Below are 21,142 nucleotides of genomic sequence, written 5' to 3'. Positions count from 1 at the left end.
GAAGCAGCAGACAGGACACAAGGCGTCCCGCCCAAACATAAGAATAAACACAGCCACAAACAAATGCCACAAAAGTCCGCTAAGCAGGACACGAGGCTCGGAGGCAGAAGAAGGGGGAAAAAGAAATTAACAACGAAACACTCAATTGAAACGAACATACAGCGCAAAAAAGAACCAAATACTACTTTCCACCCAACTAGATACCGAAGGACAGAAGGGGTCGCTCAAGCAAGACCCAGTCCCACTCACCTGACCAGCAGGGAACAGCACTCAGAGAAGTGCAGAAAAAAAGAACAGGTCGTGTTGGTGCTTCAGTGTCCCTTTATGGGATTGGCTGGAGCCACTGGGGGCCATCTTGGAGGAGGGAGAGGGAGACTAGAGCGCTGTTTTTGTACTTGGAGTTCTGTGTGGAGCCAGAGGCTCACATGTGAATACTGTGGCGAGGAAGACAGGACGAGGAGGTAATGGATCAGGAGTGCAGTCTGTGCATCATCATGCTGAAAGGACACACAAGGTGAGAAAGGTCTCCTAAAGTACCCCACTCACTCCCAGCAACATGCAATAGTTAGATAATAGGTATTGCAGGTATTATTCGATCGAAGGTAAATTGAAGAGGGATGAGTTGGGGAATGAAATATGACCCCTTCCACTACTAAAACCACATTTCAAAGAAAAGACCACCCATCCCTACTGAACTATATGAGAGTCTTCCCTTGGCACAGTCTCATGCAACCTTCTGAAAATAGTTTCAAATCCCCACCCATCATAAAACCCTCATGAAAACAGTTCAGAACTGGAATAACATGCAAAACCTCACCTCGAAAGGCCGCTCGCCCAAAGACTGAATAACAAAACCTAAATACAGCAGCTAGACTCATCTGTGAGGTACCAAACAGACACTACTTTCCCAGTGGAAACGACAGATGTGGAGAATAGAGCTGCTGGGATAATTCTGCGTATACCAGACCAGTCATTCCATGTCAACAATGTTTTACCTATCTCATCGGAAGCACCAGAATTTGCACCCTCTGATGGGTATGCCTAGCAAGACTGCAAGACTGCTGCATAGAATGTCCCAGGTTCCCAAAAGCCCAAACCCACCACCTGACTATGTTGGTAGTGCCATCTCCATGCCAAGCTTTACCATACATGGGATATTCGTTATGAGAGTAAGCAGCTGTCAGGAGGTTCAGGGGCAAATGTGTAGGATCTTGACATTCTCTGAGCTCTAGGTATGGGTAGAAAAGGCTTTAAATGTTATGGACAGCACTAAGGTGCTAAAGCAGGACAAAATAGAAATACGAAAATTGCATATTTAGATCTCCCCAATTCGAATTAGACATTTTCTGTTTTACTGTTTTCCTTACACAGTACAAGGGTGAGGTAGACATCTCTAATATCCAACTTCATTATGCAATCCAAGCGAATAAGACAATCGTATAGATGGATGATTGTTTCCATCTATAAACATCAACAGAGAACAATCTGAGTGAAATTCAACAAGTTCACCACTGCCCAGACTTGTTGATCTTTGAACAAAAAATCCGCTCTAGGCAGGACCTCGCACTTTAGCTGACAACATGTAATTACTTTCTCAGGTGAAATGGAGATAACAAGGTCTATGACCTTGTGATTACTGTCTCAGAGGAAAAAAGCCAGTCAGGCCACTATTTTGTGAGGTGGAGGCAACGTGAGCTGGATGGCTTTCCCTACAAAATGCAATATTGTAGGTTCACCCTGTCCAAAGGGTGAAACTGTATGCTTTCCTCCTCCATCCTCCAGCTCAATAAACACGAATTCATTCAATCCGTTTTTGTAGCAATAAAGATTTCAGTGCTTAAATCTACATACATCAGAATAATGCTAAAGGGTTGAAGCAGGACAGGGAAGGTGGGATGTTTGTTTTGGAGAATAGGGGTAACGTCACTGCAGCATACATTGTATATTTTCAATGCGGTAATGACATTTATGCCATGCCACATTCACGTTGCTACAAATCAAAATAATAAGAAAATGTATAGATTTGTGTGTGTGCAATTGGAATATGTTAATGGGTTGAAGTCACTGTTATAAATATCTGCGCGCGGCATGTAAATTAGAGACAAGAGCAGGTCCACTCAATTTATCGGGTTTTTCCCACGATTTATAAGAATTCCTGGGATGGGACACCAAAACATTTGGCCTGGGCCTGACATCACGCTACAGCTCTTAATCTTTTGTGAGACTGATGAACCAGGAGCGGTGTAATCCATATACGGATTTCGGTTCCACCAGCTGAAATTGTGTCTCACTCATAACATTCTAAATAACTATGCCAGTGATTAGCACATGGAACTTTTATCGTCCTACAAAAATGAAGTCAGAGAAGTCCTAAACCAGAAAGCTTTATTTTCAGAATGTGGCCATACAGAAATCGATTGGAATAGTGAAAATCAATAAATCGATACATCAGAGTGCAGATCTCAATTATGATGAATAAATCAATCAAATAACTCAGTAAAGTTCAGGTCAGCCAATTACAAAGTTTAAAATAGGAGAGCAATCTGTCAAATTCCCATCTGCAGTCCAAAACACTGAAGTTATAATCAGTCTTAGAAGAGTCAGATTTCCTTTTGGTAGCTTCCTCCCTTGAGAGCATGTAGGAAATACCTGCAAAAATCTTTAGCGTGATGAGCCACTCTTTTATGTGCGAATTACATGTGGTGAGTAAATTGACTCCCAACACTAGCATAGATTGCTTAACAATGTTGTGTTTTTTTACGTAGTTTGTTAAATTCCTGGATTAAAATATACAAGCCATAGACCAAAAAAGGTTGTACCAAAAGATCTGGAGATGTACAAGAGATTTTCGAAGGTAACTGACTTTCTTTATCCTAATACAGGAGTGTGTATATGAGCACTAGGCTGTGCAGCCTGTCTCGTTGATAAAATCAGTTAGGAGTTATTTGTCATCCAGGAGGATATGAAAGAAGTCTCCCCGCCAAAAAAGTTAATCTAAAAGACTATGAGATAACTTAAAAATGAACCAGAAAAAACACAATGCCCATATTCATACACGCCTGCACGTCCGATTCAGGGGGGAGACTCCCGTTTTTCGAAGCCAATAATGACTTGATTCTAGCAGTCTCCCGCCTGACATTGTCTCTGCTTCTATAGACGTCAATGGGGAAAATACCTTTCCCTGATTTTTTCCCTACTTTCCGGTTCTGGAATGTTGGCATGTATGCATAGAGCTCCCAGCTCTCCATAGAGCTTCATTTGTTCCCTATGAGTTTTTGTAATTTAACAACAGTCGTACGACTGACCATCAAGCCCTGTTGATCATAGGATTACTATTCTGTTATCCTGTTATGAATGTGAGCATGAGAACGAATCCATGCTAAATACACAGTGCCTGTGAGACCAGTATGCAGTATGCTATGATGCACCAGGCTGGCAGGCTGAAAATGATTTCCTCTTGAGGATGGACCTGCTATAAGACTAACAGGTAATACCTAAGGCAATGAGGATAAAGGAAAATCTGTTTTAAGCTCAGAGCAAATGCTACAGAACAGCCAACAGACGACGTAGGCCAGTCATTTGTATTTACTTGTTTGGAGCGCACTACAAGTAATTGACTCTAGACACCCCCCTGCTCTTAAACAATTATGTAAACAAATTACGTAATCCTTTTTTTTTATAGAACAGCTTTTATTGAGTATTAAATGATACAGAACAGGTATGCATATTCTCCTGAGAAGACAATCAGGTACTGAAAACAACAGAGTCAAGAACAGCCCCAAATACAATGCATTGCGCCATGAGAGAACATATAATGCATACATATTCCATGTGCTGCGCTATGTCCTTGTGTTTGAGGAAAAAGTGACGGCATACGATCAAGAGGGCCAGTCAATCTTGAGCAATGTAACATGCATACACTATGTACTCAATATGTGAAAGAACACAGTAATAATGACCAGCCCCATCATCCTCATCTCAAAGTCTGGCTCATTTTAGGAAGTCAACAAAAGGTGGGGCACTGTTCCAAAGTGAGTGACACAAGAGGTCATACACTCACTCCAAGGAAAAGTGAAGGCAGGGAGAAGGAAGTACTAGGTCTCGGACTAAGTGAAACGAGTGAGGGAAGATATTGAGAAAAGACAATTCTTGTCTCTTGTTGCCCTCACACACCCCGAAGTATGTCATGCTTCATCATTGGGCAGTTGCTCCTCGTCAGGCCGGTGGTGACAAGCCCTATGGGTCCCCCGAAGGGTCACTTTTGCTGAGATCTTTTAAGAGAACTGCCGTTGGGGCATGTAGGTGCGTGGATAGAGTCCTGGGTATAGAGTGATATTGTGCGTGCAGTGAGGTTAAAACTGCCTAAGGGTTACCTGAAGAAATTTTAATGGGGAGGTACCCTTGGCAGAGTAAAACAACCCGTAGGTTCAGAGTTACCAACAAAAGCGTAATGTGCCCAGGTAACTTATAAGGTCGACATATTTCACGCCTATTTTCGTCCAAAGGATTCCTGGCGTTTCATCAGGACCAGAATTCAAAGTGGTGGCGGTGTTGTACATGAAAGTGAAGTTAATATTGGAGGGGTACGCGGTCGCGCGCAGCAGGCGCGCACTGGCGCACCTAATGAAGAAACGGGTTTTCTTAGAACCCAGCGGTGCCAGGGACACACCCGAAGTCTTCGGATTCTCCTGTCTTGGAATACAGAGACACGGAATACTTCTGGATGGCGTCAAAGATCAAATTTATTAGCTGCAGCTAGTAACAGTAAACCAAGCAAAACAACATGGTGTACAACTCAGGAGACTGCTCAATTTTCGTAGAGCAAGACATCTCTTTTTATACACCATATTCACATTACAAATGTACACCCACAGCGCAAAATTCTGACCAATAGGACACATTTTCTAACTGAGTATCACATTAACAAAAACCCAATTTACAGTAACCCAACCCAAAAGTTAATTATTAGGACTGTCCCAAATTCAATTTCCACAAGCTGGACAAACCCATAATTGAAAACACTACCCATGTAATGAAAAGTCGTAAGGAAAGAAACAATTCAGATGTTGAGTAGGATAAGATATGTGCAAGAAACTAAAAGTTATCGATATCCTGAACATTAATTGGCAATTTTAGACAACGATCAGCCAGAGAAATTGGCTTCGTGAAAGGGTCAGTTTCAGGTGACGGGGTCAGCGTCTTGCAGTTCACTCGCAAGTCAAAAAGGGCCTGTTAATGCATACATGAACAACGAAGCCCATGCAACTTTGTTCGTTCGTTTATCTCCATAGGCCTACATGAGGGCAACAAAAATGGCGTCACGAACAACTTAAACAAAATGGAGTCCGGTCCTGAAAACCACGGAACCTCAGGCCCTCCTTTTTCCATTACGTAGGCAATGACCTAAACTCACGTCAATCTGAATCCAGGTCTATATCTATTCTCATCAGGTCATCAAGGTGTTGCTGTAACATCATCTTATTATCCTTCGCTTCTCTCGGGACGGGTCTTCTCACACAGATTGTAGCACAAAGGCCACAAATGGCGGGACCACACTGGATGCATAAGCAACACGAGAAAAGGATTGCTAAAGCCATACCAAGGAACATCAGAATCTTCCATCCCCATTTGGACAGCAGTTCCCAAAACCATTCTATCAATGACCAGTTCCCTTCGTCTACATGTATAGACTCAGCAAACTTATGTAACTTCAAGATGGCTTGGTACACTGTCGGGCGTTATCTGGAATGAAAACACAGCAACTAGACCCGATCAATTTACATACCCCACCTCTATCTGCAAGTATAATATCTAAAACAAAGCAGTTCTGTAATGTCATAAGGCGATCCGCTTGAAGCTCAGCTGTAATATTGCTAAGGGCACCAGCAGTTTCATTTATAGTGGCCTTGACCACACTTGTAAGCTGACGAATATTCCTACTATTAGCCATAGGACACCAAAAGGGCAGAAAACCCTTAAAGAAGTCCCCAACTTCTTGTGCGACAGCATCTTTCGCATCGATAACACCTCTACCATATCTTGTCTTATGGTAATTGAAAGCAGCTGTATACGTAGGGGGAAGCAAAAATGCCACATAACATGTGCCTGAAAAATCAGAAGGCAACCATGTATATGCTCTGTCGTGACAAACAAAATACGTGCCTTTAGCTGGCACGAACGGTGGAGATTTCTGAGATGTATAGACATAGGTGTGAACACACACACTCTTACCAAGCTGAGCTCTCGGATTCTGACCATTACCTTGCAGACAAAAATGACCTCGGTGGGTGGGGTACAATCCAAATAGGAGGAGACCTTTTCTGTCTCTCCTTTTCTGTCAGACTAATACTATATCTCGTCTTGTTCCAACCGATATATGCCCGTACCTCATCTTTAGGGTTAGCATTATACGCATCAATATCTCTGATCATATCTACTATTCCCTGGATCAAGGCATTATTACTCGCATTATCTTTCACGGAACATACAGGAGATGCTTCATTCGCATAGATAAACATTGCTTGGAGTGCCCATACTGACCCATTAGGCGAAAAAGGCAAAACCAAATATGGCATTCCCTTGTCTGTCGTATGTGGCATAAGACCACACACCCAACAATTTGTGGTATTTACGACTAGCTGATGCTGATGCAACATCTGTATAAACGAATTGTTCACAAATTCTGATCTTCGTGTCTGTTCATGTTCAGGCAACGTATGAAACTCATGTGGGGAAACAGTAGAAAAAGAAAGAGTAGGTTGGGAGGTAGATGCAAGCGTCTGTTGTAAAACATAGATAATCCAACCCACACATCCCAATATAATATTCAAAAGCATTAGAAAACACAGCATTAAAAAACATTTGTTACGGATCAATGTAGACATTTTCACTTTAGAATCAACACTTTTAATACCCTTATCAGACTCAAAAGACTCCATTCTCTAACATGCTGCTCACGGCGATTACCTTCTTCACTTAAGTGTGCGTCAAGATCGTACTAACGACCCTGAACCACAGACCTTATGTCAATACGCGGCTCACCCCTTAAGGCTGTACCGCGACCCTGCAGTTGAGTCCGGATGGTGCCTCAAAAAAGAAAAAGAAAAAAAGTCTCTTGATCTGACAAGGTGTAATTCACTACATAAAAAAAAACTCAATCTTTATTTGTCCATTTATGTATCTTTATTCGATCTTAGATTGTAGCGCTCTTTGCCAGGCACAGTTTGATCCTTAAAAAGTGTTTCTGGATTTGTGGTGTCAAGTTTCAAATGCGAAGGCACAGCAGCTTGCAGAATGTCATCATCCTCGCGTTCTGACTGAGTCCATGTCAAATGTGCATCACTAAAAGGTACAAATCTAGGAATCCTTTCACATTCGGAATCGGCTATTCCATCCCTCACCCACTTATCATACGGTAAGGGCAAAGGAACTCTTTTGCAATGGGTGGCATGCACCCAGTTTTTTTTACCAGCTACCCTAACAGCAGTTCGAGTTGACAACAGCACTAAACGCGGTCCAGTCCATCTTGGTTCCAAGTTTTTGGCTCGCTGGAAGTTCTTCGTCAATACAAATTCTCCAGGTTGGATCATATGGCCTGGATCTGCAGTAGCTGTCGGCAAACTGTCATAGAACTGTTGGTGGAGAAAACGTAATTTAGCAGTCAAGTCATGTAAGTAATCCACCAACATAGGGTACTCAATCTCGCTATATTTCTTAGGACGAGGCACACCCCAAACATTCGCTGGACGACCAAAAACTATTTCGTATGGGCTAAGTCCCCCACGAGAATGCACTGTCGTCCTTGTTGACAAAAGAGCCAACGGCAAGGCATCTGGCCATGTAAGACCAGTGCTTGCTTGTATCTTAGCTGACTTCAGCTTCAACGTGCCGTTATAGCGCTCGACCAAACCTGCTGACTGGGGGTGATTCGCAGCATGAAATTTCTGATTAATACCCAAACCTGTACACACTTTCGTCATGATCTGGCCCACAAATTCACTCCCATTGTTGCTCCATACAATTCTCGGCAAACCATACCTAGTGAAATACTCTCTGAGAAAAACCTTGGCTGTGGACAAGGCAGTATTATCCTTTAGGGGGTAGGCCTCTATCCATCTGGAAAAGGCACAAACAACCACAAGGACATACTTTAAGTTATTGCATCTCTCCATGTGAATGTAATCTAGCTGTATCACTTCAAACGGATAAGTTGGGGGAGCAAAATGACCAGCTGGAGTAGGAGTTCCCTTGCCAGGATTTTGCATCAAACAAATCATACAATGCCCACCATATTTCTGACTGGCTCACGACAGCCAGCGATATCTTTGCCCCTCTAACTAAGTTCCCCCGGTCCCGACACCGTCACTCCCACAAATGGTTCACCCCCCCACCTCAAGACCCTGCAGTTGGAACTCCGCCAATCTGAGCGTAGGTGGAGGAGGGACTATTGCTCGACTAGTAGAGGCGTATATGTGGCCGCACGCAATAATTACAAAACAGCCATTTCCGCAGCCAAAAAAGCTTACGTCTCAGGAAAAATCTTATCCGCCCCTTGCAAGTCCAAAGAGATTTTTAAAGTTTTTAACGAATTCACTTCCGACCCCAGGACACTTCCGATTCAGGCCCCTACACAGGAATCTTGTAACGCGCTGAGTACGTTCTTCATTCAGAAAATTGCTTTGATTAAAGACACCATCCCGACTACTCCCCCTGGCGCGGGCTCTGTCTCTCCTCCCCACAATACCTTTTCTTTTACTCAGTTTCCTCTTTTAGACCCCATGACTTTGGCCACATTGGCCACCCGTGTTAAGTCTGGATCCCCAGACGACTGCTGTCCCCCCACCATACTACGAGACATCTGCCATTCTTTACCCGACTGCATCCTCCCTCTGCTGAATTCCTCTTTGTCGTCCGGTACGGTTCCCTGCTCCTTCAAGGAGGCCGTGTTGGTGCCTCTACTGAAGAAGCCTGGGGCTGATCCCGCCGTCCCGGCGAACTACCGCCCCATCTCTCTCCTGCCTTTTTTTCTAAAATCTTGGAAGCCCACGCCACCGCCTGTCTCTCACAGTTCATCGAGAGCTCCAACTTCCTCGAGGCCAACCAGGCCGGCTTCAGACCCGGCCACTCCACGGAGATTGTGATCTTGGCTGTGTTGGATGCCTTGAGAGACGGCGCTGACAAGGGTACCCCCCAGGCCCTGGTGTTATTAGATCTGTCGGCCGCTTTCGACCACAACATCCTCCTCCACCGTGTCGAGCAAGCTGGCATCCAGGGCCTGGCGCTGGCATGGGTCAAATCCTTCCTGACCGGGAGGTCTCAGACCCTCAGCCTGAGCACTTTTAGAGCTCCTAGAGAACACTTGCCCTGTGGGGTCCCTCAGGGCTCCTCCTTATCCCCTCTTCTTTTCAACCTCTATCTTCGACCCCTCCTTCTTTCTCTGAGGCAGTGGGACGTCACCGTTTTTAACTACGCGGACGACCTACAACTCATCTTTCCTCTTGACCCCCCCTCTGCTATCCCTAACTTCCAGGCAGCTATGTCCCACATCCTACAGTGGATGTGCCAAAACCAGCTCAAACTGAATCCTGGCAAGACGGAGCTCCTTCTTCCTGGCAGGAGTTCTACTTACTGGGGTCCGCACTTTTGGCCGAAAGAACTTGGCCCCCCACCCACCCCTGTGGCCTCGGTAAAAAGTCTCGGGGTCACTATTGACTCCGGTCTCTCCCTCGGGCCCCAAGTGGGGACAGTTGTCTCCTCCTGCATGTTCCAGCTGCGCAGGATCAGGAAGGTGGCCTATCTCCTCACTCCTGAAGCCCTCCTGCAAGTAATCATGGCCCTTGTCCTCTCCCGCTTAGATTTTTCGAACGCTATTTACCATGGTCTGACCAAAACATCTCTTTCCAGACTACAATCTGTTCAAAATCAAGCGGCGAGATTGGCCCTTGGGATTCCAAAATGGCAATCCGCCAAACCCCTTCTGTTCAAACTGCACTGGCTCCCTGTCATTTCGAGGGCAGCCTTCAAGATCGGCTGCCTCACTTTTAAATCTTTATCCGGCTCTTGCCCCGCCTTCCTGAAATCCCTTATCAGGACCTATTGTCCTTCACGGAACCTGAGATCTTCCCACCTCCACCTTTTACTCATCCCCCCTGTCAAACTTTGCAGATCCGGAGGCCGGAGATTCGCATTCCTGGCCCCTAAACTTTGGAACTCCTTTCCCCTCTCTCTCAAAATTTCTAACTCCCTCACCCTTTTCCGTAAATCCCTAAAAACATGGCTCTTTCCTCAAACCGGCTAAATCCCTCCGGTCCCTCAGTACTTAACCAGCACCAGGAAACCCACGGTGTCAGCGCGCTTTATAAGCTCCCCTTACAATACAATACACATTCTCAGCACATTTAGGAATTCCAGCATTCTGCCATACCGGAGCCAACAACTTGCATATTCCTTTCAAACTAATGTAACCACTGGGAACACATACGCATCAGGCAACAACCATCGCTGGTGTTCCGACAACTCAACCCAACAACCTGTTGAATCCAACATACCCGTACTTTCTCTCCACGTACTCACTTCCTTTTCCGTAGCTTCAGCCTGAATTGACTTTACACTTTCTATTGTGTCTTCACACATTTCACCAGCCATAACCCAATTAGCAGGGCCTGCAACATACATAAGGCTCCTCATGTCTTTCGCTGTTTCCTTCGCAACTTCATACGCAAACGCATTCCCTCGACCTACATCATCCACAACTTTCGGATGCGCACTACACTTCACAATTGCAATCTGCTTTGGGAGAGTAAGTGATTCCAGAAGTTCATTCACTAACTGCCCATGCTGTATTTTTGTACCATGGGAAGTAAGAAATCCTCTCTCTCTCCACAAACGCCCGAAACTGTGGGCAACACCAAACGCATACTGGCTATCAGTATAAACATTCACTCGCTTTCCCTCTGACAATACACACGCTCTAGTCAATGCAATCAACTCTGCTGCTTGCTCAGAATTCTGTGCTATACGTGCTGTTTCAACAACTGTATGTAAAGTTGTGACGGCATATGCCGTAGTCGTTTCACCATTCGGAAGCTTGAAACACGAACCATCTACCCATAGGGTACCATCAACATTCGTAAGAGGAGTATCTTTTAAATCAACTCTAGCCTTCGTTTCTTCCTCTGTCCGGAAAACACAATCATGCTGTTCTTGAGCATCTGTCTCTACAGAAATCGGCAACAGCGTAGCTGGATTCAACACATTACATCTTTTAATGTGAACATGGCTAGCCAAAAGTGTCAACTCGTAACCTGACAGACGTGCACTAGTAAGGTGCTGAGTCTTAGTCCTATTCAATAAGGTATCCACTGCATGTGGGACCATCACAATCAGCGTATTATCCAATACCAAACCAGCAGACTGTCGGATAGAAACAGCCGCTGCCGCTGTAGCTCTCAAACAGCTCGGCAACGCTTTACTATCGGATCTAACGTAGCTGAAAAATACTCACATGGGCGTTGCATGTCTCCAAACTGTTGCGTCAATACTGACAATGCACAACCTTCTCTCTCGTTAATATACAGTGTGAAAGGTTTACTGTAGTCCGGAGTACCCAACACCGGAGCCGAACACAATGCATCATGTAATTCAGAAAAACTTTTCTGACATTCATCAGACCAAGGGAGAGGATACGGAGTATCTTTAAGAGTCAGTGCCAACAGAGGTTTTGCTGGCAATGAGAAATTGGGGATCCATTGCCTATAATACGAGGTGATACCTAAGAAAGCACGTACTTCTCTCTGTGTAGATGGCACACTCATTTGCGCAATCGCTTGAATTCGTTCTGGGGTCAACCTTCTTCCCTCCTTCGACAAGAGATGACCTAAGTAGGTTACTTCTTGTCGGCAATACTGTAACTTGGAAGGTGACACTTTATGATGAAGGTCAGACAAATGTCGTAACAAAGAAAGAGTAGCCTCTTTACAAATCTCTTAGTTATCAGCAGCGACCAGCAAATCATCAACGTACTGAATAAGAGTAGCACCAGTAGGCAACACAAAATCATCAAGCTGAGTTTTCAACGCCTGACTATAGATGGAGGGACTTTCACAATAACCTTGAGGAGCTCTCTTAAACCGGAAGCTTCGGCCTCCTAAAGAGAAGCCAAAAATATCTCTACTCTCCTCGGCAATGGGAATACTGAAGAAAGCATTCTTCAAGTCGATAACAGAAAACCAGGCTGCCGAAGCAAAAATCAGCGATACAAAAGGGGATGATGGACGGAGAGTTTGAGCAAATCAAACACTCACCCCCAGTCAACTGATCTGGGTTTAATCCATCACCATTCTTTAGCCCACTCAGCCACCCCATTTCAGACATGGCTATATGCAAATCAGTCTGACCCTGTGCCTCATGGGAACAGTCCAGCCCGAACTGCCAAGCCATGTCTTCCATGGACCGGAAACAAGCATCCTGGGACCGGTTTCGGATTCATAATCCTCATCAGCCAGGCTATCTTGAATCCAGTGGCCAAGTGAGCAAGGGACTCACGTCTGAGCATACCCTGCCACACTTAGGGCGAACAAAGCGATACAAAAGGGGATGATGGACGGAGAGTTTGAGCAAATCAAACACTCATCCCCAGTCAACTGATCTGGGTTTAATCCATCACCATTCTTTAGCCCACTCAGCCACCCCATTTAAGCAAAAATCAGAGTCAACAAAGCAGTGATATCAGGAACAACAGGAAACTGTGGCACCACAATCTTATTCACTTCTCGAAGATCGATCACAAACCGATACACAGGTGGCTGAGAAGCATCAGTACGCTTAAGGACAGGCAAAACAGGACTGTTACACACATTACCTCTCGTTTCTTCAACTACACCCTTCTCAACCAAATCATAAACAATCGCTAGAAGAGCTCTCTCGCCATCGCTCGATATTTTATATTGGGGAATACGAGGTAGCCTAGCATTCGACTTAAGGGTAACAACATAGGGTGGAATCTGCAAAAGACCAACATCATTGGGACCTGTAGCCCAAAGTGTATCAGGAAGAGAACGCAATTCCAAGGGAAGACAATCTTTAGACAAATACATCGGAGAAATCACTTTCTTACCCAAGGTAAGATGTACTCCCGAAGGAGAGCAATGTTATGTCGCATGCAGTCTTTTCAGCAAGTCCAAACCAAACAGATTCTCACCACAACCAGTCGTTAGAATAAGGGGAGCTTCCAATTCACAAGGACCAATAGAAAGGGACAAAGGACTAGAAACCGGGTTACAAACTGGGGCGCCAGAAAATCCTACTGAAACATTGGTCAAGCCAGACAAAGGTGCGCCAGAAAGTTTAGAGTGCATAATAGAACTCTTTGTCGTACCAGTATCCAAAAGAAAAGGTTCTACCACACCTGATGTAATCACTTCAACATAAGGTCCACTCTGGTCTAATGGAACTGACACTACTTTCTCTCTTTGCCCATGGCTGTCCTAACTATCATTATAACCAGCACTCTCACTCTCGACATAATAATCATCAACAAAGTACTGGGCAGACTGACCACTCGGAACATTCTGTCTGTCAAAATATTTAGCAGAATTCTGAAGGGAAGAGGAACGCTCACTCTGGGGTAACACACCACGTCCCCTACCCCTAGGAGCTTGCTGGAAACCACCACGACCTCTCTGACCAGATACGCCATTCACACGCTGTAATAGAGCAGGGCAACTATTCTTGAAATGAACTTCCTCTCTGCAATAGGCACACTGATTAGGTCCAGGAAAGAATCGCGGAGCATAAGGCTCAGGCTTCTGTAACAATCTCTGAAACTGTGGAGGTTGATGAAACTGAGGCTGATTCTGACGAGGCGGATAAGCTTGCTGCAAAAGAACCTTCGTCTTTAAATCTTTAGTTTTCTTCTTTGCTTTATCCTTCTCATCTTTATCCCTATTCTCATAATATTGTGCGGTAGCCAATATCTGGGCCGACGAAGAAACAGCCCATGAACTCTCAGAGTCCTTTAACTTATTAGAAAGTTCAGGAAGCAAATTAAAGACAAATTTGTCCACGAACAACCTTTGACCACCTTCCGTACTCATGTCCTGACCACTATGATCCATAAACGTTTCTTCAAACCTCGTGAAGATATCAGACACACTCTCGTCTTTCTTTTGTTTGCATGCTGCTAACTTGTCCCAATTCACTCGCAAAGGAGGCATCATAGTTTTCATTAAATTAATAATCCTACCAGGAAATTCTGCAACTAAGGGCTCAGGTTTGGCACCTCCTACTTGCCGACCATCTGCAGCAACAATATTAGCCCACGTAGCTCCTAATTCTGCCGCATGATTCTCATGACGAATCTTTGCCCACAAAGGTTGAGGAACTACATTACCCATCAACATATCTATGTCAGCTAAATTCATAATACACGCTTCAACTGTCTGAGACAACTCCTTGTAATAACCAGCAGGATTTTTACGGGGATCAGGTAAGGTCTGCTTAAGAGCCAAGACCTCTGCTCTCTTCCAAGGGACATGTACCCATACTCGCTGAAAATGAGCCGGTACACCCTGAATACCCTGATTAACATTAGCAACAACTTCCTCTCTCCATACAGGGGGAACCTCTCTCATGGGATACGGCTTCACTTTCCTCCTAACAGAAGAATCAGGTTCGTACAATGTGTGAGGCGGTAATCTAGACCTAAAAACAAGTATCGTCTCCACGGCATCTGTAACATCAGATTCCACTATCGTCCCTTTAGCAAATTCGGACTGAACATCAAGCACTTCCTGCGGAATCGGACCCAACTCATTATCTTCCCATTCCTGACGAAGAAAAGTACACATTACATCAAAAACATACCTTTGCTTAGGCGGCTCCCACTGAAAGAAAACATCCATAACCGCTGGCAAATTGTACCTGGAAGCATTTAAAATCCATCTACGAGCCAACAAATCCAACACTGTCCGTTCCTCGGAACTAGGAAGCTGACTACAACTCTGCTTTCGTTCCGAAACAGGGGTCATATTCAGTGACCCAAACAATGGAGACAACAGATTAACAACAGTCTCAGTCATTCGTTTTCGAGCAGAAGGAGAAACAGACATAAGAACAGGAGAATAAGTATTTTGAGGCAAAAGAGGTGTAGGGACAAGAGCAGTAGGAGTCGAAGATACAGGAATGGAAGGCAAAGGAGTTTGAGTCAAAGCTGGTAGCAAAGCTGGCGACCCTAAAGTGGGTTGCGCAGTAGGAGGCAAAACCATCTGTGGAGCACCGGGTGGCTGAACAACAGCAGGAGGTTGAACAACAAAGGGTGGAACTCATATCGGCCTATTTCTATATTAAACGCCGACTATAAAATTTTTGCCACCATATTGGCAAAACGGTTGGGTCGGGTGGCGCCAGAAATTATAGCACATAACCAAAAAGGGTTTATAAAGGGGAGACAGCTTTGTGAGCTTACGTATGAACTAGTAGGCTCTATAGACATCGCCATGAAGGAGGTTATCCCTTTGGATGTCCTCACGTTGGACGCAACCAAGGCCTTCGACAGGGTAAACTGGTTGTACCTGTCGGAGGCCTTGAGGAAGTTCAATGTGGGGGACAGATTTCGGAGAACATTGAATTTGTTATATAGGTGCCCATCTGCCTCACTTTTGATAAACGGGGGTTTGACTGAGTCCTTTAGGGTCACGAGGGGAACTAGGCAGGGCTGTCCCCTGTCACCCCTTCTTTTCGATGTATATATTGAGCCCTTTGCCCAAGCCTTAAGAGATAGTATACTCATTAAACCTTTTATTTTTGGTGGCTGGAACAAAAAGGTGGCACTCTACGCGGATGACATTATGGTTTTTACAACGAACTATGATGAAGCATACCCAGAAATAATTGACCAAGCTCAGAAATTTGGTAAAGTCTCTGGGTATGAGATTAATGCCCAAAAGACAGAGTCTATGTCCTGGAATAGTAATTCAACTTGCAATAATGGGACATCCAAAACCCAACTTCGGTATCTGGGAATCAATATAGTTAAAGATATTAATTTGATTGCTTCACTTAACTTCAATAAAATAGCCGCAGAGTGCCGGAAACATATGAGAGACTGGTCACATCTTCCCCTCACTGTTTTGGGAAAGGTTAACCTAGTGAAGATGAGTATCTTACCTAAAGTTTCTTTTTTGTTTAACTCTATTCCACTTTTTTTTGATTCAAAATTGATTGTAAAGCTACAGAGCGCGATTACCAGCTTTATCTGGAATAGTAAGAGCCCAAGAATTTCGTGGAAAAAAATCAGGCGACGGAGGGAGAAGGGAGGGTTGGCTGGCCCAGATCTCCAAATCTATGCATGGGCGTTTCAGCTTACGCACACCCGTATGCTACTTAAAACCCCTACACTAACAGGGCTGGGCCCTCTTTTTTCTACGCTACTTGAATGTGAAGGAGTAGACCAATCAGCTTTTTTGTTTAAATTTGGTGACCCCAAATTTTTCAAGAAAATTAAACTGAAAGTACTACAAGGGATGGCATCTACATGGTATAAAGTGAGGCACGCGACAAATGTTGGGTACTACTCTGGGAGGGCTCCCATATGGGATTTACCCATCCCCCCCTCATGGACAACAGATGCCCTTACTAACCCGCTAATAGAGGCGGGCATAAATAAATGGGAAGATCTGTTTATGGATGGGACTTTACTTCCATGGGACTATTTAACAAACAGAGTAGGCATAAGATTTTCGAGATTCAAATATATTCAGATCTCCAGCTGGTTACAGTCATACAAGGAGCAGCCGGCACGGATTAGCAAGCTGCCAATAGGTGGCAACAGTGACTTGGTAACTTGCCTCTTGGACAGTCCAGCCGCAAAAAAAGAAATTTCATGTTGGTACAACAAAATTATTGATGAAATAGATGTCAACTTTCATCTACCGACGTCATTATGGGCTGAACTTATGCCAGGTGTAGATGTTGAAGAACTTTGGATAGCTTCTTGCTCTATGCTCTGGGACTTAGTTAAACCGGCATGGCTTCGTAGAAACCATATATTTACTATACACAGGGCTTACTATTCCCCTCGGAGGTTGACTAAGTTCTCTTTAACAGGCCCAGTCTTATGCCCAAAATGCGGATTAATCGCAGCATCAGACACCCATATGTTTTATGAATGCCCAAATCTATCCGGTTATTGGGAAGCCATTGGTAATAAGCTTTCTCAACTTCTGGGTGAACACATCTCCATAGATCTTGCTTTTGTTATATTTGGTCTCAAGAGTAAAACCCGCAATGCCGCAACCAATCTAATATTCTACTCCATCCTAGCGGCGCGTAGGGAGATATGTAGGCATTGGAAAGACGCTCAACCACCTACAGAGCATGAATGGCGAGCCTCACTTCTTCAAATTTCCAAACTCGATCTTGCCAGAGCAGGAAACCTCAATAGGAGAGCCTTTTGGGCTATGCTAGGACAGCAGTGACAAACTTGTTTTTTTTTTTTTTTTTTTTTTTTTTTTTTTTTTTTTCCCCCAAGTCCTATGATTAACACGTACATTGCTTATCCTAGTTGCCATGACTACCAGTTCTGGAGCTACGGGGGTCTCGATAATTTGGACACTATCTCCTGAGGCACATCTCTAAGCAAAAATCATGTTTGGCTGCTGTGATTGGTGCTGTGGGGAACAGGTCTTCTCCCCTCCCGAATGAACTTTCTCCTACCAGCTATAAGCTGAGACAGCACTGCACGCGACCATTCTTTCTTTTGCTCTGTGGCGGTCCTTTGGTTTTGATAGATTGGAGCTTTGCACGTAAATGAGGAAAAAAAAAAAAAAAAAAACAAAGGGTGGAACAACCGGGGGTAATGGAGGCGCAGTAGCACCCTGCACATAAGGGGGTGGCAATCTCAGTAGATGAGAGATCAAAGGATCTTTTTCAAGATCTTCAACTACTTTTGGAGGAGAAGGCGGCAAGGCCGGATAACATTTATCTATGGCCATGCAACGCTGTCTATCTAAGACTTCACTCGCACGCTCTTCTCCATCTTCCCTAAACTGCCTAGCAGCTTGCAGTACTGACATATTCTTATCTTTCCTATCTCTTTTTGCTTGCTTAATTTCTCGCCATTTGGCTTCCTTTCGCCAAAGGCGGAAAGAGTCAAACATTGCCGGCCAGGCTTTCTTCCTAAATAGCGCAACTTCCAGATTATCTAAAATATTTAATTCGAAACTACCATGTTGGGGCCATCGTAAAACACCATCTTTCCTTGTATAGCGGACCCATACTTCATTATAAGTAATAGGACCCACTCCGTGTTTTGAATAGAGCTCATAAGTCGGAGTTCCAACCGGAGGTATCGGACACGAATCCTCCAATCGGGAATCCCTGTTGCAACCACAACTAAACCATTTCCTAATTTTGCTAAGACCAGGCATCTTATAGCTCACTAATCTAGCTTCAAACTTCAAGGGGTTATCAACTATCGATACACTCGTAAATATACGAGCCCCTCGGCTTCGGCTATTGCAACATCCGAATCAAAACCAAGAACCAAAACAAAGTCGTGGGAGCAACCCACTTATACTTAACCAAAAATATCTGTCACGCCACCAGAAGACCATCTATCGTCTCGCTATACAAAGGATCAATCAAGGGTCCAAGACAGGGCGACAGTCAAGGCAGCAGTCCTTCGTAGTCGTCGGAAAGCGGGAAGCCTCGCAGAAAAGACCTTCGGTCCACGTCGACATGCAGGGGTCAATGAAGTGGCGGCCTTCCTCCAGAATTTCCTCACGTGGCTCCTCACGATCCTCAGGCTTGGACCGGTACCGCTGAAGTCACCTCACGTTGGGCGCCAACTGAAGAACCGGGTTTTCTTAGAACCCAGCGGTGCCAGGGACACACCCGAAGTCTTCGGATTCTCCTGTCTTGGAATACAGAGAAACGGAATACTTCTGGATGGCGTCAAAGATCAAATTTATTAGCTGCAGCTAGTAACAGTAAACCAAGCAATACAACACGGTGTACAACTCAGGAGACTGCTCAATTTTCGTAGAGCAAGACATCTCTTTTTATACACCATATTCTCATTACAAATGTACACCCACAGCGCAAAATTCTGACCAATAGGACACATTTTCTAACTGAGTATCACATTAACAAAAACCCAATTTACAGTAACCCAACCCAAAAGTTAATTGTTAGGACTGTCCCAAATTCAATTTCCACAAGCCGGACAAACCCATAATTGAAAACACTACCCATGTAATGAAAAGTCGTAAGGAAAGAAACAATTCAGATGTTGAGTAGGATAAGATATGTACAAGAAACTAAAAGTTAACGATATCCTGAACATTGATTGGCAATTTTAGACAACGATCAGCCAGAGAAATTGGCTTCGTGAAAGGGTCAGTTTCAGGTGACGGGGTCAGCGTCTTGCAGTTCACTCGCAAGTCGAAAAAGGCCTGTTAATGCATACATGAACAACGAAGCCCATGCAACTTTGTTCGTTCGCTTATCTCCATAGGCCTACGTGAGGGCAACAAAAATGGTGTCACAAACAACTTAAACAAAATGGAGTCTGGTCCCGAAAACCACGGAACCTCACTAATGCAAGCCCGTCTGCGCCCGTCTGCGCCTGGACCATGCCCACGGCCAGACATCCTGACTCCCGCGAGCTCCACAGGACCCGACGCCGCTACGACACAGATACCCTCCATGCACTCAACAACGGGCGAAATTCAACCTGCCTCCAGGCCTCCCCAGGGAGCACCCACGGACCATTCGCCTGCCATTGCTGCAGCTTCACCAGCCAGCGCACACTAGCATGCCCTGCCCATCCCAACACTGCAGGTCAGAACCATCTGAGCTGCATACTGCTCAACACCCGCTCAGTCCATAACACGCTGTCGACACACCAACACCAGAGCCATCCGGTTCAACGACGACCTCTAGAACTCCAAGCATACCTGCAGAAAACTCGAGAAGCAATGGCATGAGGACCAGACACCAGACAACCACACAGCCCTCATGAATGCCAGACGCAGACACCACCAGCTCATCAGATCCGCCAAAAGAACCTCTTTCAATAAAGGCATAGACAACAACGCACACAACAGTAAAGAGCTCTTCAACATCGTGAAAGAACTCACCACCCCAGCTCCAGCTCCAACGACATCCCACCATCACAAGAACTCTGTGACTCCTTGGCTACCTTCTTCCACCGCAAGATTGCAGACATCTACAACAGCTTCGATACCCAGACCCAAACGGCAAAAACCGACAACCCAGAATCTACACCCACCGAACGCACCAACCTTCTGCTCTCCTCAAACAACGTCAATGACGAAGAAACCACCAAAATCATGAACAGCATCCCCTCCGGCTCACCTTCCGGCCCCTGCTCCCACCACATTTTCAACAAGGCAAGCACCATCATCGCACCCCAACGTCGAAAAAACATCAACTTCGAGACCTCAACCTTCCCAGAGAGCTGGAAACACGCTGAAATCAACACCCTCCTCAAGAAACCCAAGGCGGACCCTAAGGACCTCAAGAACTTCCGACCCATCTCTCCTCTCCCGTTCCCAGCTAAAGTCATTGAAAAGACAGCCAACAGACAACTGACCCTCTTCCTGGAGAAAAAACAATGTACTGGACTCCTCCCAATCCGGCTTCTGCATTGACCACAGCACCGAGACAGCCCTCATCGCTACTACTGACGACATCAGGACCACACTAGACAAGGGTAAGACCGCGACCCTCATCCTCCTAGACTTCTTGGCTGCTTACGACACCGTCTGCCACAAAACTCTTCGCAAACGCCTCCACGAAGCGGGATCCGAGGCAAAACCCTGGACTGGATCTCCTTCTTCCTCACTGGCAGAACACAGAGAGTCCGCCTCCCCCGTACCGTTTCGAAGCCACCGCAATCACCTGCGGCGTACCCCAAGGATCATCCCTCAGCCCAACCCACTTTAACATCTACATGGCTCCGCTCGCCAATATCGTCAGACAACACCACCTCAACATCGTCTCGTAGGCCGATGACACGCAGCTGATCCTCTCCCTCACCAAAGACCCGGCCATCACCAAATCCAACCTCCAAGTGGGAATGAAGGCCGTCGCAGAATGGATGAAGACCAGCCGCCTGAAA

Source organism: Lissotriton helveticus, chromosome 1_1, assembly GCF_964261635.1.
Source record: "Lissotriton helveticus chromosome 1_1, aLisHel1.1, whole genome shotgun sequence".
In the NCBI taxonomy this organism is placed as follows: domain Eukaryota; kingdom Metazoa; phylum Chordata; class Amphibia; order Caudata; family Salamandridae; genus Lissotriton; species Lissotriton helveticus.
Note: the sequence above shows the minus strand (reverse complement) of the source record.